The sequence below is a fragment of the Pipistrellus kuhlii genome, unplaced genomic scaffold (assembly GCF_014108245.1).
Source record: "Pipistrellus kuhlii isolate mPipKuh1 unplaced genomic scaffold, mPipKuh1.p scaffold_m20_p_5, whole genome shotgun sequence".
Classification (NCBI taxonomy): domain Eukaryota; kingdom Metazoa; phylum Chordata; class Mammalia; order Chiroptera; family Vespertilionidae; genus Pipistrellus; species Pipistrellus kuhlii.
The window spans coordinates 38754870-38771748 of record NW_023425551.1 but is presented as its reverse complement, the minus strand read 5'-3'; the positions used below and the strand labels follow the sequence as shown (position 1 = coordinate 38771748).

Sequence of the window (16879 nt, the reverse complement as noted above, 5' to 3'; positions counted from 1 at the left end):
TTTTATAGATAAGGTAGATGCCTGCAGCCAAGATAGGTTATAGGACTGCCCTACCCTGACAAATTTGCAGCTAAGGAAAGGATTGAATCAGATTCTATTAATTTTCTAGCATTGCTCTAGTGAATGCCAGAGTTTTATATCAGACATAAAATATTTTATATAAATTCCACTTTATTTTAAAAATGCTTTGTACAAATGTGATAGATATTAAAATGTAGAGTACTTTTCTCACATCTAAAAAATGAGCATTTAATGTTTTCACTCTCCTTGCTTCTTTTTTTTTTATCACAAATGGGATCTTTTATTAGGATTTTTTATTTGTCACCATTAAATATCTGACTTTTAACCAGATTCTTGGACTAGGGGCTCCTATCCATCAGCTCGTTTGACATTGGCACCTGTCTGATCTCCAGTAGCTTTTTCAGAACTGCTACTTTCACAGTGGAGCTCCACCAGTTTTACCAATTCAAATTTAGGCTTCTTCAGCATTTTGACTTTTCTAACTAAGACATCATAGAGTGGATAAATAGATTGGCAAGCTTTCTCTATGTGTTTTCCAGTGCTCTCTGGAATTAGTTATTGACCACTTCTTTCAAGTCATCTGTCTGCATATTTTGGGTTCTGATTTCTATCATCTTCTTCAGAATTTGGCGAACCTGCTGATGCTGAGCATAAGAGGTCTTCCAATTCTGATTGTTGGGTTTTCTAGCAAAACTAACCCAGAATAGATAAAGCAAATAACTATCAGCAGTCTTGAAATCAACATGAACTTCAGTCATGGTCTGCCATTTTTTACCACAGAGCACATTTTGTCATGGGTAATATCCATGCCATGGAAAGCAGTCAGGCAGTTTTTGCCTAAACATCCTCAGTAATCAGCTTGAATTATATAAATGCAACATCATTATTCTGCAGGTCAGCAAGGCTCACTTAAAAAGTATGACCCTTGAGACTATCAGATGCAATTTTGGTTTCTTGAGTTCTAGTGTTTTCCTGATATTTCTTATATTGAATATAGCTGGTGTGTTCACTTCATACCAATCTTTCTTAGAAAACAGATCTATCACTTCACCTTCTTCTTAGCTCCCTTTCGGCTGCCTTTTGTAAGGCATATATTCTTGCCCAGCGCCATGATGCTGTTCAGAGAGCCAAAAGGGCTAAGACTCTCCTGGTTTCTTATGTATAAGTGATTTTTATATAGTTGGAACCATACTATAGATGTATATTAGCATTTGTTTTTTAATCTACAGGTTTTTTTTTAAGTTGCCATAAGCTTCATAATTATAAATTGTACTTATTGTACAGTGTCTTCTTGAGTTGATATAGTGTTCTTTATATAATCATTTACATACTAGTCACCTGGTGCACGAAATTCATGCACATTAAAAGGAAATTAATTAGAGAAAATATTTTAATATTGTTATTTGCACTTTATAATAGAAGTGTCAGAGATGAAAGAAAATTAGTAAAATGTATGTGAAAATTTTCCTCCTGTCAGAGTCTAGGGCATGCCACAGAACCTAGAGTCAAGTTCCTGCCCACCTGTGTGCACCTCAAAATGGAGTGAGGTCCAGACCCGGCCAGCCCCACCCCTGTCAAGCCCCACTGGGCAGGGGGCGCTCCCCCCCACAACCTCAGGTTCCCTGGCCTGGGGTTAGGTGGAGGGTGCAGCCTTAGGTCCCCCATCAAGCCCTGTCAGGCAAGGGGCACAACCTCAGGTCCCCTGGCATACCCTCATGTCCCCTGCCCTGCACCTTGAGGTGAGAGTGCACCTTGAGGTCCCCTGTCAAGCCCTGCCAGGTGGGGGGCATAGCCTGAGGTCCCCTGGCCCCACCCCAGGGCAGGGGGCATGGCCTGAGGTTCCCAGTCAAGCCCCGCTGGGTGGGGACTACGGTCTCAGGTCTCCCCCCAGCCTGGAGGCACACAGCCTTCCTATGGTTCTTAATGGGAACCCTGCCTCCACTTTGGGCACAGCCGTCTTGTGAGTTATCTTAGTTGATAAATTGAGAGTCAATTTGCATATTACCTTTTTATTATATATAGGATTGTTGGACAATGAGGATATCTTCAAATTTTTTTTTAAAAAAATTTTGTACTAATAAACCTTTCATCTCTTTTGGATTATTTTTCAAAATAAAATGTTAGGAATAGTATTAATATTTCTAAAGTATATAAATTTTTTGTGATCCTTGCTACATTGCTTTCTGAAAAGGTGTAAGTATTACTTTACCATAGCTTCCTACCAGTGGGTATTATCAGTATTTTGAAACTTTGTTAGTTTCTTTAGGTGGTATCATACTGATGTTTTTGTGATGATTGCGAAGATTATTATTTTTATCATTGTCATCCTTAGAGTAGATCATTGGTTTATATCTTTTTTCTTTTATTTTGTGGGTTTCAAGTTTTTTTTACAAATATATTATTTTGCTAAAAATATGTTCACAAGTCACCTTCCAATATTTTTAAAATTTTTATTTTATATTTTTACATGCAATAAACATTAATAACAAGAAAAATAATTTTAAATACGATAATGTTACATGCAATAAATATTAATATTTCAAGGAAAAAGGATTTTAAGTATAATAATATTACTAAAACTGTACTTACATAGTACAGTTAGTACAATAAAAGTTGCAAGAAATATTAAAAATCTGCAAGTAACACAATTACTTCTATTTTAAATATTTTCCCCTCCTCTGGCTCTATTTTTGTTCATCAGTTTATGTTGTTAATTATATTCCACAAATGAGTGAGATCATGTGATTATTTATCTTTTTCCAACTGGCTTATTTTGCTTAGCATGATGTTCTCCAGGTCCATCCATGCTAAAATGGTAAGAGTTCCTTCTTTTTCACAGCAGCATAGTATTCCATTGTGTAGATGTACCACTGTTTTTTAATCCACTCTTCTGCTGCTGGGCACTTAGGCTGTTTCCAAATCTTAGCTATTGTTAATTGTGCTGGTATGAACATAGGGGTGCACATATCTTTTCTGATTTATGTTTGTGTTTTCTTGGGATATATTTCTAGAAGTGGGATCCTGGGTAAAATGGGAGTTCCATTTTTAATTTTTTGAGGAAACTCCATATTGTTTTCCATGATGGTTGCACCAGTCTGCATTCCCACCAGCAGTGCAGGAGAGTTCCTTTTTCTCCACATCCTCACCAGCGCTTGTTGTTTGTTGATTTGTTGATGATAAGCCATTCTAACAAGTGTGAAATGGAACCTCATTGTCATTTTGATTTGCATCTCAGGGATGATTAGTGACTTTGAGCATGTTTCCATATGTCTCTCGGCTTTCTTTATGTTCTCTTTTGAAAAGGGTTTATTTAGGTCCTTTTCCCATTTTTTGAATGGATTGTTTATCTTCCTTTGGTTAAGTTGTAAGAGTTTTCTGTAAATTTTGGAGATTAAACCCTTATTGGAGATAACATTGGCAAATATGTTCTCCCATGCAGTGGGCTTTCTGGTTGTTTTATTGATAGTTTATTTTGCTGTGCAAAAGCCTTTTATTATGATGTAGTCCCATCTGTTTATTTTGTCTTTAGTTTCCATTGCCTCAGGAGTTGTATCAGTAAAGATATTGCTACCACATATATTTGATATTTTTCTACCTATGGGTTCTTCTTATTTAAAAAAAAAATTATTTATTTTTTTACAGAGAGGAAGGGAGAGGGATAGAAAATTAGAAACATCGATGAGAGAGTAACATCGATCAGCTGCCTCCTGCACACCTCCCACTGGGGATGTGCCTGCAACCCAGGTACATGCCCCTGACTGGAATCGAACTCGGGACCCTTGAGTCTGCAGGCTGACACTCTAGCCATTGTGTCAAACCGGTTTCGGCATATGGGTTCTCCACTTTCGTTTCTGATTTTATTTATTTGGGTCCTCTTTCTTTGTTTCTTGATGAGTCTGGATAATGGTTTATCAATTTTGTTTATCCTTTCAAAGAAAAGCTCTTGGTTTCATTGATATTTGTATTGTGTTTTTAGTCTCTATGTTATTTATTTCTGCTCTAATCTTTATTATTTCCTTCCTTCTACTTGCTCTTTACTTTTCTTATTGTTCTCTTTCTAGTTCTTTAAGGTGTAGGGTTAAATAGTTTATTGTTGATTTTTCTTTTTTTTTTAATTTTTGAGTAATGCCTATAGTGCTATGAACTTCACTCTTCGTACTATTTTTGTTGTGACCCAGAGATTTTGGGTTGTTGTGTATTCATTTTCATTTGTCTTCAGGAAGTTTTTTTTTTTCTTCTTTTTTTTCTTTCTTGATATCGTTGGTAACTCAATCAATGTTTAATAACATGCTATTTAGCCTCCAGGTGTTTGAATGTTTTGGGGTGTTTTAACTGTAGTTGATTTCTAATTTTATTCCACTGTGATCTGAGAGGATACTTGATATGATTTCAGTCTTCTTGAATTTGTAGAGACTTGTTTTGTGTCCTAACATGTGGTCTGTCTTTGTGAATGATTCATGTGCACTTAACAAGAATGTATATTCTGCTGCATTGGGGTGAAATGTTCTATAAATGTCCATTAAACCTATCTGATCCAGTGTGTCCTTTAGAGTCTGTTTCCTAGTTAAGTTATTGTCAGGAAAGTCTGTCCAGTGTAATCAGAGGAGTGTTAAAGCCCCCTGCTATGACTGTATTATTGTCAATTTCTCCATTAAAATCCTCTAGAAGTGTATATATATATATTGTGTGTATATATATATATATATATATATATATATATATATATATATATATATATTGAGGTGCACCTATATGGAGTGAATATATGTTTACCAGGGTTATAGCTCTTGTATCTTTAGTATTATGTAGTGACCTTTGTCTCTTGTGATGGCCTTCATTTTAAAGTTTATTTTGTTGGATATGAGTATTGCTGCTCCAGCTCTTTTTACTTTTCCATTTGCATGAAAAAATTTCATTTTACATCCCTTCACTTTCATCCTGTATGTATCTTTGGTTTTGAGGTGGATATCTTATAGACAACATATAGTTGTGTCATTTTTTGTATCCATTCAGCTATCCCTTTTGATTGAAGCATTTAATCCATTTACATTTAAGGTTATTATTGAGAGGTACTTATTTATAGCCATTTTAATTCTGCATGGCTAGGTTTCTCTCTCTGTTTCTTCTTAGTAATCTCTTTAGCATTTCTTGTAATGCTGGCTTGGTGGTAATGAACTTCTTTAGACTTTTTTTTTTTCTTTTTGTCTGGGGAGCTTTTTATTTGACCATCTATTTTGAATGATAGCCTTGCTGGGTATAGTAATCTTGGTCTTAGATCCTTGCTTTCCATTACCTTGAGTACTTCATGCCATTCCTTTCTGGTCTGTAGAGTTTCTGATGAGAAATCTGGTGTCACCCTTTTGGGAACTCCTTTGTAGGTAACAATTTTCTTTTCTCTTGCTTCCTTTAAGATTCTCTCTTTGTCTTTAATTTTTAGCATTTTAATTATGATGTGTCTGGCCATGGATCTGTTTGGGTTCTTCTTGTTTGAGGTTTTCTCTGCCTCCTGAATTTGTGTGACTTTTTCCTTTACCAAGTTAGGGAACTTTTCTGCCATTATTTCTTTAAACACCTTCTCTATTCCTTTCTCCCTTTCTATCTCTTCTGGCACTCCTGATATTCTAATATTGTTATGCTTCACATTGTCCCACAGCTCCCTAAGCTGTCCTCCTATTTTTCAATTTTTTTTTCTTTTGGGTTCTCTGATTGAGTGATATTTTCAACTCTGTCTTCTAATTCACTGATTTGATCCTCAGCTTCCCCTAATCTGCTATGTATTCCTTCCAATGTGTTCTTTATTTGTGTCATGTCATTCTTGCCTCCTACCATTTTCTATGCAGTTTCCACCTTTGGTCCCTGAGTATCAGGGTTCTCTCCTGTGAATTTTCCATTGATTATTCAGGAAAGCTTTCCATATTTCAATTGTAATTCTAACTTGGTCCTGGGAGCATGTCCAGGCAGTATTCACCTATTCTGCTGCCACTTTTAACCTCACCTTCTAATATTTTAACCAGTGACTTTCACATGTTATTTCAGTTTATCACTATCACTGATACTTTTAACTAAGCTTTAAATAGTAACATTTAAATATTTGTGTGTGTGTGTGTGATTTTAGGGAATATCTTATTTGATGAAAATAATAGCATGCTTTTTAATAAAAAAGCAGTTACATCTACACTACTTAAAGAGAAAGATGCAAATTGACCATATCTTTGAGACACCCACCAGCCAATCAGGAGTGAATATGCAAATTAACACAACAAAGATGGCAGGTTAATTCACATACACTGGTGCCAAGTGGCTGGGGTGCGACAGTGTGGGAAGGTGGAAAGGCGACTCTGGGTTGGAGCGAAGGTGGTGCCAGCAGCCAGGGGAAGGAAGGCCCATTCTTGCATGAAGTTACCTATTAAATACAGATGAGTAATTTTTGGCTAATTTGAATAAATCACAACAAAATTTGTAAAATTCAGATCTTTGAAGTTTGCACTACCATTCCTCATGTAAAATAGATATATTATGAGCTAGTTTATCCTAATTTTATTAGCAAATTTCCTCTTTTAAACCAAGTCAGATAATTGACAATTCTAATCTTATTCTTTTATTACTTATAATTCTAGTTCTTAAACTCCCAGAATGAATGAAAACTCCTTATTTCACTATCCCCCAACAAAGAATAATTTACCTAGATAAAATAGAGATAGTGCAATGCAAATAATTATTAAATAACACATTTGAGTGGATAAAGTTCAGAAGGATTTCTCATTTGGGAAGGAACATTCTTATTTGATAAATAATGAATTCATAAGCAAGCAAGCATTATCTTCTCTCTCTTTTATTCTCTTAACCCTTAGACTTAAAGGAGGATGCTTTAAAAAATGTGACACACATGCAAATATTCCCCCTGGCTTTTTAGAGCTTCCAGAACCATCAAATCCAGTTGGAGCACGTTCAAAACCATATTTGCTTCCTACTGCAAGTGGTACAGTGAACTAATTTTTCTGAGGTGATTGGCCCCTAACCTGAATTTCTCTTCAGCTGCCTCCATCAAATGGAGTTAGAGTCTTTTCCATTACTGTGAGGTTAATAGCATTTTCAGATTCTAATCTAGTCTCTGGAAAATTGTCTGTTTAAAAAATTAATCAATAATACTCATTTTTACATCAGTATGTCAAACAAAGCAGAGTCTACCATACCAGGCATTTCTGCCACTAACTGTCCTATTCAGTAGATATTCCTACACAACAAAAGTCAATAAACTCGCCATGCTTAGAGCGTTGCCATTTGTTCATGCTTTTAATTCACTCACGTATTAAAGCCAGCCTAAAAGACTCACTGGCAAAAAGACATTAAATTCCTATGAAGCAAATATTTTCAGGAAAAAGGCTTAAAAACATTTTCATGTCTGCATCCTGACTTTTTTTTCCCTTAGGGATATTGGACAAATCATCTCTGCAAACAATTTATATGTACTGCCACAAAATAAATAACCAATTAATGTAAAGAAACCAGGAGGTGGTCACATCAATGCAAATCTATGTAAATAAGAAATGGGGAAGTGTTATTTTGAGGACTGAATTAGATAAGCATATGAAATCACAAAATCCAGTGTCAGACACCTAATAAACATTGGGTATTAATAATAATGAGCATTATTAAGTATCATTCCTATTATATTAAAGGACAATTATAAATTATAATTATAGGTAATATTAAGCATAACTGTTTCCATCATTGGTCCCACCACAGTAATGTCGAGTGTTGTAATAGTAATGCAGATGGCAAACCAAGAATAGGATTGTTTCTTTTGGCACAGTGAACCAAACTGGCCAGAAATATGCTAAACTGTTCATATAATCTCATGGAAGAGATGCTTCATTAAGCTGATCATGGGGTAGCATTTTTAGGTCAAGCAAATTGACATTGAGCCCCTATTATGGGTCAGGCACTTTCTTATGGGGTACAAAATGAAACTTTTAGTTTCTGTCTTTAAGGGACTCTAACAGAGTATGCGAGGCAGGCATGTAAGTTAATTATATTACAGTCTGGTAAATAAAATATAATATGTGAAATACAGAAGAGGACAAAATAATTATTATCAACCAGATTAGGAAAGGCTGCTTGGAAGGATATTCTGGTTGTACTTGGAAAGATGTAAAAGTTAGGAAGCATGATTGTGACAAGAGGATATAGCTGAGTCATTGAAACATATAAAAAGTTAGGAAGCATGGTCATCATAAGAGGGTATAGCTGTGCAAAAGCTTTGAAGCCAGAATAAACATGGCACTTGAGAGAAATTTAGTATGGTTTCAGTGATAAGTGTGAAATGGAGATGTGTGAAGAGATGAAACTGGAATACTAAATAAAGGCAAGATTTTGAAAGGATTTATAACTCTGTAATGGAATTGGAACTTAATTACTGGCCAGTGTGTCTCAGTTGTTTGAGCGTCATCCCGTGTCCCAAGAGGTCACCAGTTCAATTCCAGTCAGGATACGTACCGAGGTATGGGTTGTGCAGGAGGCAGCTGATTGATGTTTCTTTCTCTCATCGATGTTTCTCTCTCCTTCTCTCTCTCTCTAATATCAATAAAAACATATTTAAAAAATTATTTATTGACCAGCTGGTGTAGCTCAGTGGTTGAGCATCAATCCAAGAACCAAGAGGTTATTGGTTGGAGTCCCCATCAGAGCACATGCCCAGGTTTTGGGCTTGATCCCCCGAAGGGATGTGCAGGAGGTAGCTGATTGATGATGTTTCTCTCTTCTCAATGTTTCTATCTTTCTATCCCTCTCCCTTCCTCACCCTCTAAAAATCAATAAAAAACATAAAAATATATTTATTAAAAAAGAGGTATTTATATTTATTTGTCTGATATCTTATCACATTTTCATGGTATAATTAACATATCAAACAAGGTCTGATGTGATAATGTTTTGCCGGGCTCTGATGTTCTCTTATTCACACTTTATTTAGAAGAGTTAAATTTCTTTGTTCAGTTAAAATGTGAGAGGCTTGTTGCTAAGTGGTATGAGTTGTAAATTGATTAAGTAGCAAATAATTGTGTTTATATTTAAATTTAAAAGTTTATGATGGAAGGGACCAATAACTAAAAGTAAACACTTTACACGTAAAAAGCATCAGGAGAAATTGGGACAGTTATAGAAAACAGAAAGCAGAATTGAGGTCTGTGAGGTGAACAGCGTTGGAGGGACCATTAGATAATTGTGGACCACCTCATTTGCTTTGAAGCTTGTTTCTTAGATTGGGATAATTTGGAGAGATAATTGTTCCAGCAAGGGGGAGAGGAGATAGTTTGATATTAGGCTAGAGTTCAAGGTGAAATATTGTGGATTCCCATTTAGGGGTCTATAGGGTCAGACTGAGCTCTAATTGGATAGCTAATATACAGTGAGGCAAAATATCAATAACATATAAAATTCATTTTTATTTTACAGTATATTTGATATTTACTTAAGTAATAATTACATTATATTTTGAAATAGTTTTCTAAAAGGAAATTAGTTCTGATTAAAATACTAATGATCCATACTTTTAAATCTCTAAGGCAGTGGATGCAAAGAACCAGTCTAGCACAGTACCTGAAAAAGAGACTCAGGTTCTTTGAATGAATGAATGACTTTGAATGACTGCTTCTTTATATAAGCAAATTGAGGAGTTTGGCTGCTAAGACTATAGCACTGAACACTACTCCCATCTAGTGGTAATCTACCTGGAGTGCATGGGTAATTAAAAAGGTGATGAAAACATGCCCCTCTGGAAGGGAATCACATGCACTTTCACCTCTTGTAGAGTGATCTTTGGCCTACATGAAATTATGCCTTCAACATTATTGAATTCACTTAAGTAAACAGTCTTATAAAACCCAGTTCCAAAATTTCTATGGAAATGTGTTTGAAGATTTGTGAGTCAATGTAGCTTTTATTTAAGAAAATTGTGCCTGGAAATGAAAGAGAAATAGATCATTTGCAGATTAAAAATATAAATTAATAATAAACATATGGATATGTTTTTAACCTCCTTAGCAGCAAATAAGTGCACATTTAGATACTATTTCTGGCTATTAAATAGCAGATTATAAGAAACAATACAATGCTGTTAAGGGAAGAAATGAGGGAGGCACCTTAAATTCTTTGTGGTAAAGTAAGGCGAAACAATTATTTTCTTTTGCTTAATTTTTAAACTCTTTATTTGCACATAATTTCAATCTTATATAGAAAAGTTGTAAGAATGTGATTTGTACAAAGAACAGTTATATACATTTACCCTGATCCATCTATTGTTAATATTTTACCCTATTTGCTTTAAAATTATCATATGGAAATATTTGAGGCTTGTGAACATAAATCATGACCTTCAGACCTGAAACTTCAGTGTATTTCCTAAGAATAGGGATATTCTCTTACATAGTGACAGTGTAGTTATCAATGTTAGTGAGTTTAACATTATTGTGATAATTTTTTTCTTAGAATCCAGTTAAGATAAAGTATTTTTTTAATTGTTATATCTCTTTAGCCTCCTTTAATCTGGAATAGTTCCATAGCTCTACTTTGTCTTTTATGATCTTGATATCTTTGAAAAATATAGACTATCCTCTTTTTTTTTGGTAGAAGATTTCACCTTCTGTGTTTAATGAATATAAATATGGTCACATATATGTAGAATATAAATAGAATGTTGGGTTCTTTTTATATTCTCAGTTGAAATGTTTTTTAATGTGGTCTGTACTTCTCAGAGTATCACATCTAAAGGCATATGAAGTCCATCTGATACTTATTGATAATGTTAATTTTGCTTATCTGTGTAGAGTGCTCTGATTTCTTCATTGCATAATTATTTTTTCCTGTGGAGAAATACTTTAAGACCACACAGATATTTTACTTCTCATAAAAATTCCCCTGATATTTAGCAACCATTGTTGATTCTGCCTGTTCCAGTCTTTACTGCTCTATACTATGATGTAAAATGCTAATTTTTACTTCTGAATACTCCCCTCACATTTATTAGTTGACCCTCAGCATTCCACTGTAAGCAAAAGCACTTCCTTCGTTATCCTTCATTTATCTATATACTCTCATTAGTTCCTATTTTAAAAAATGGTTAATCATTCATTATGGTACTTGTCCCAGATTTGACCCTTCAAGGTGGATTTTTTTTCTGGGAAAGAAAAATAAGGAAAAATACATATGTGACCATTTGTACTTTTTTGGGGGGTTGTTTAGAAAATTTTATGAGTTTATTTGCGCTAACCTGATGATAATTCCTGAGAAGCAAGATCTCAAATGCTCCAGACAGTGACAGTTTTTCCATTTGCATTTTTTAAGCCTAGCAGTATTTTCAGGAAATCATTCAATATCAGTTCATAGCAATCTTTCTCATTCTTTTGTACAACCACATAATACACTATTTAAAACAATTATCTCCAATAGAAAAACATATGAAGAATCTTAAAAATGTTTACATCATTGCCCAAGTAATTTCAAATTTAGGAGTGTCTCTTAAGGAAAATTCTTAGAAATGCAAATAAAGGTTAATGTACAAAGGTGTTTAATAAAGCATTATTTATAATGGCAAAAATTTAGAAATAATCTAAAAAACTTACATTAAAGGAATGGTTAATATAGTATTTCCACATATTAAAGCTTTATGCAGTCATTAAAAAGTTCATGCCTTAATTTAATATTATATTAACTGAAACACACAGATCTCAAAATTATATACATTTACTCATTCATGTAAAATGCACAAGAAAGAGATTAGAAGGAAATATACTAATCTAATAAAACATGGCTGCTTCTGAGGGTAGGATTTGTGATCTTTAATTTACTTCTTCCTTTTTATATTTTTTGTACTGTCCAAAATATCTTCAGTGAACATATAGTCCTATTTCAAAAAAGTTGAAATTAGTAATCTAGTATTAAAAATTTTTTTCTTCCCTGGGAATTAGAATGCTTCCTCACTGGGGTTCATCATAGGTCTTTCTTTCTTTTTTTAAAAAAATGTATTTTATTGATTTTTTACAGAGAGGAATGAAGAAGGACAGAGAGTTAGAAACATCGATAAGAGAGAAACATCGATCAGCTGCCTCTTGCACATTCCCTACTACTGGGGATGTGCCCGCAACCAAGGTACATGCCCTTGACCGGAATCGAACCTGGGACCTTTCAGTCCACAGGCCGACGCTCTATCCACTGAGCCAAACCGGTTAGGGCATCATCATAAGTCTTTATTATATTATACACTGTATTTCTCTTTTTGCCCTGGGTGCCAGGAACCAAGTTTGAAGATCAATCGCAAAAACTTGTGAAACTTGAGTTAAATTTTTCTCCTTTTTAAAATATCTTGTGTCTGTGTTCTTAACCTTATTATAAAGTCCTTTGCTGCAAATGATCTCATATCCTTTTAAAAGGAGGTAGAGTAAAAAAAAAAATAAAAAAAAAAATAATAATAAAATAATGTAATTGAATTCCTGCACAATTGTTAAAAAACTGCTGAAGTAGACATTATGGATATATAATAGTTTTAATTTGAATATGTAAAATATTTTATTGCTTACCACAGCAATCAAATTCTAGACTTTTCTGATGGTTAATTGGTTGGGAATGGGGAGGAATTTACCCAGATCTTTCTGAGTTTTTCCATCAAATTAAAAGAGAGAGAAGGAAATATAAATCTGTACTATTGTGTTGATCATGTAGAACATGTACTCAAAAGCAGATTAAATTTTACCTTAAAAAGTTATGTGATATTTTTGGACTAGAGAATGTCTCCTTCTGTGGCGGAATCGACTTTCACTTGGTTTTTCTGTTCGTAGACGTTCAACCCTGCTAGTATTAAATATGAGCTCTGTGGCCTGTTCTGCTTTTCCCTACCTAATATTTAGGAATCATCTAACCCAAATCTCCCATGTTCTCATTTAAGTCAGTTCTTTGTGGTGTTGGCCTCTGAGGACATGTAGAACAACTGTCTAATTTCCATGCAGTGTTAATGCTTTCATAAAAATGAAGATAACTGTTAAGCCCAGTTCCTCTTCCCTTATCCTACTCTTTTTTTAGAATAAATTTGAATGAAAGATAATGGATCCTTCTCTTTAATTGTAGAGAAATAAGCACCAAGTTAAAGTGCTAGGACTTGCAGGACCTTGAGAAATCACTGAGTTTTTCTCCCTCAATCCACCAATTTCTGATATAAGAGAATGCCACCTTTTACTAAAAAAGAGAAAAAGTGTCAATTTAATTTTAGAGTGATCATTTTATAGTAATAATTTATTTAAGAACTCTTGCAATAGGACTTCCTTCCTCTCCCCCTCAGCCTAACTAACCTTTTATGCCTCAACTTGAGCCTTTGAAACAGAAAGAAGCAGAATTTACATAACTGAATTCACCTGACAACTCTTATTAAGCTTGTTTTGATTTTTTTCCATCTTCTATTAAAAAAACCTAATCGTTCAAACATTTCCCTTACAGATATTATTTTCCAACCAGTTAACCATATTTGCAGCTTGCCTATGAATCATTTTCAAATTGTTCACATGGTTCTTTTGCTATGTATTTAAAACAAGACACTGTACTATAAGCACCAAGCCAGTGTGGTAAATAAATGAAACTATCTTCTTACACATTATGATCTCTTTTTGTTACTCAGTTTTCTTCTGGACTTGGTTTTATGACAATGCTACTTTATTAGAAATTTTTGTTTAAGCGTGCCAGTAAACCTAAGATCACAAATAATTATCCTCCAGACTAATAACAATCATCTAGCATCAGGAGGGGAGAAATCACATTTGTTTTGCTAATTATTTTATATCCACAGTAGGTGACACATCAAAGACATTTAATATTTGTAAACTGACTGAATGAAATTTTATATAGCATTTCATGATTTGCAATACAATATTTTAAAACAACTTATTTAATTGTTAAAGCCATTTGTAACATACCATGTCTTATTACGTAGAGGCAGCATTGTTACTTGGAAGGTGGTATAGTCTGAAGCTGCAGAACAACTGGGTAACACTGAGTGTCACTATGTAACAGGCCAGACCAAGTAAATGGGACTTCAGAATATGGAATCTTAAGCAAAATTATTTTCTTGTGTATATTGGTTTCTTGGAATAAACTGGTATCTCTGGACCTGTTTCCTCATTAGCATAGTGATTATTACCATACCTATTAACTAACCCACAGAGCCAATGTCCTGAGCATAAGGATATAGAGAGTGGGTGAGTTTGAAAATGTTCTGTAGGCTGAAGTGCAGTGTCTGTTTAGGGTAGTGATACTGGTGTCATAGCACCACTTAGTATGTGGCTAACCCATGGTTTCCCAAAGAAATTCTCCTCTTGCTGACAGGAGGTACTCTATAGCTAATAAATGTGACCTAAACGATACTTCCAGTTTTAAAAATCTTTCTGTGTTTGACTCCTCTGTCTTATAGGCTGTCACTTTCATCACCAAAATACATAAACAACTCCCCACCCTGACCTCATCGTTCCTATTAATTAAAACAAGAAAACAAAATATCTGCATTGCTTTAGGTGAGGTACCTGTCAGGCCCTGGATTTTTAAGTATAAATATCAAACTTAGTAGGTATTTTCTAATGTTAGGGCATTCGATGCTGTTTTTTTCTAGGCATATTTAAAGGTGTAAATTTATATATATATATAAAAAGCCTAAGCAACCATTCAACCGTTTGACCAGTAGCTGTGATGCGACCATAACACGCACTGACACCAGGGGATAGACCCTCAGGTATGGAAACATGGAACAGACAGATGAATTTCAGAGGGAAGGCAGGAGGAGGAAGGGTGGGAAGAGATTAACTAAAAATCTTATATGCATACTAGAGGCCTGGTGCACAGATTTGTGCACCAGTGGGGTCCCTTGGGCTGGCCTGTTGGGATCGGGCCAAAACTGGCAGTCCAACATCCCTTGAGGGGTCCCAGATTGCAAGAGGGCACAGGTCAGGCCGAGAGACCCCACTGGTACATGGGCCTCTAGTTATCTATAAATTTCTAATAGTTTAGGTCTTTTTTCTATGTGGACATCTCTGAGTAGCTACAGCACTGTGGAAATCTGAGGTTCATCACATGGTGACAAGAACACTTGTGGAGTTTGGTGAAGGCCTTAATTATCATTGGCAAAGAAATCCAACCTATTGAATTTGGGAGAATCTTTACAAGTATTGCTTAATATATGCTGATGGTGTTGCTGTTGTGCTTTATGTTTTTTAGCTAAATTTTTAGTGTTTGCCTTTATACCTTCAGGCAATTTAATTCTGAAATATGTAAACTGTTAAGTTAAAAAGGACACAAAATTAATAAAAATGTTTAATAATAAAAGTGCAATATGCAAATTGACCATTCGACCAAATAGCAGAATGACCATCCAGATGACCTTTTGGATGACCTTCTGGATGACCACGCTATGACATGCACTGGTGCTAGGCCAGCCAAGGTAGGTGTAATACAATTGGTTGGGGAATCCCGCCATTGCCCCATGATCGCCCCACAGAGGATGGCCCAGGCAATTGATGTGGGGCAATCAATGGAGGGACTCTGTGATCGATCGCCCCAAAGAGGGAGGCCCTGTGGTGGGTGGGCGGGTCCTCCCTCTGCGGGGCAATCAATCACAGGGCCCCCAAACTAATCGCTCTGCAGAGGGAGGCCCTGCCAACCTGTCACAATGCCACCAGCCAAGTGGCCTGGGCCTCCCTCTGTGGGTGATTGATTGTGAGGCTTCGCAATTGATTGCTGCACAGAGGGAGGCCCAGGCCAGCCAAGGGATCACATCCCACGCCAGTTGACTGTAGAGGAAGGCGACTAGTGGTGGGGGGGAAAGGGGCAGTGCTGCACAGAGAGCCAGCTGCTGGCAGCTGGGGGAAGGAAAGCCCTGATAGGCCCTGGTCACTGGCTAGGCCTAGGGATCCTACCCGAGGGGTCCCAGATTGTGAGAGGGCACAGGCCAGGCTGAGGGACACCCCTCCCTCCCCCCGGTGCACAAATATTGTGCACCAATCCTCTATATATATGAATTTCCTTCCAAACAAATTCATATATATATGAATTCCCTTCCAAACAAAACCCAGGTGAAATTAACAACAAACTAGAATTTTGAAATAACCTTTTATAGGTTAACCTGAAAAGTTACCTTTTTCTCTCTTTGTGTTATTCATTTATTTATTTTTAACATTAGGGAATTGATTTTTTTTAGAAATATGTACTCTTTATCACCTCGAAATCACTGGCTGGCAAGCCACTATTCCTTACTGAATCATGTCTCTTAGATGTGTTGGAGTAGAAAAGGCATTTGAGAACAAATGATTTAAGGTAAATATGAGGGCACTATTTTATCAAATGTAATCTCTTCTCCAGGATGCCAAAGGGAGAGAGAAGAAAAGGTAGAAAAATCTTGTGAAAGAGATGTAGCTTTAGGGGGAATATAGTACACTTAAAAGGAATGTAACTAAAGAAAACTGAGGGCATTTTGCCAAGTGAAATAAGTCATACAGAGAAAGATAAATACCAATGATCTCACTTACGGTATATGTGAAATCTAAAAATCAAACCTCACCAAAACCAAAAACACAACAACACAGAGCTCAGCATACAGAGAACAGATTGGGGGTTGGAGGGCAGCTGAGATGGATAAAGAGAGTCAAAATGTACAGACTTTAAGGTATTAATAGATTAAGTCATGGGGATGTAATGTATAGCCTGGAGACGATAGTTAATAATACCACATCGCATATTTAAAAGTGGTTAAGAGAATATATCCTAAAAGTCCTATCACAAGGAAAAAAAGTTTCTGTAACTAAGTATGGTGTGGATGTTGACTAGACTTACT

The 16879-nt window shown here is 35.5% G+C and overlaps 1 pseudogene; it reads right to left on the bottom strand.

The window, feature by feature from the left end:
* Window positions 1–342: 342 nt before the first annotated feature.
* Window positions 343–1132, bottom strand: LOC118705575 (annotated as a pseudogene).
* Between the last annotated feature and the right edge of the window lie 15747 nt (window positions 1133–16879).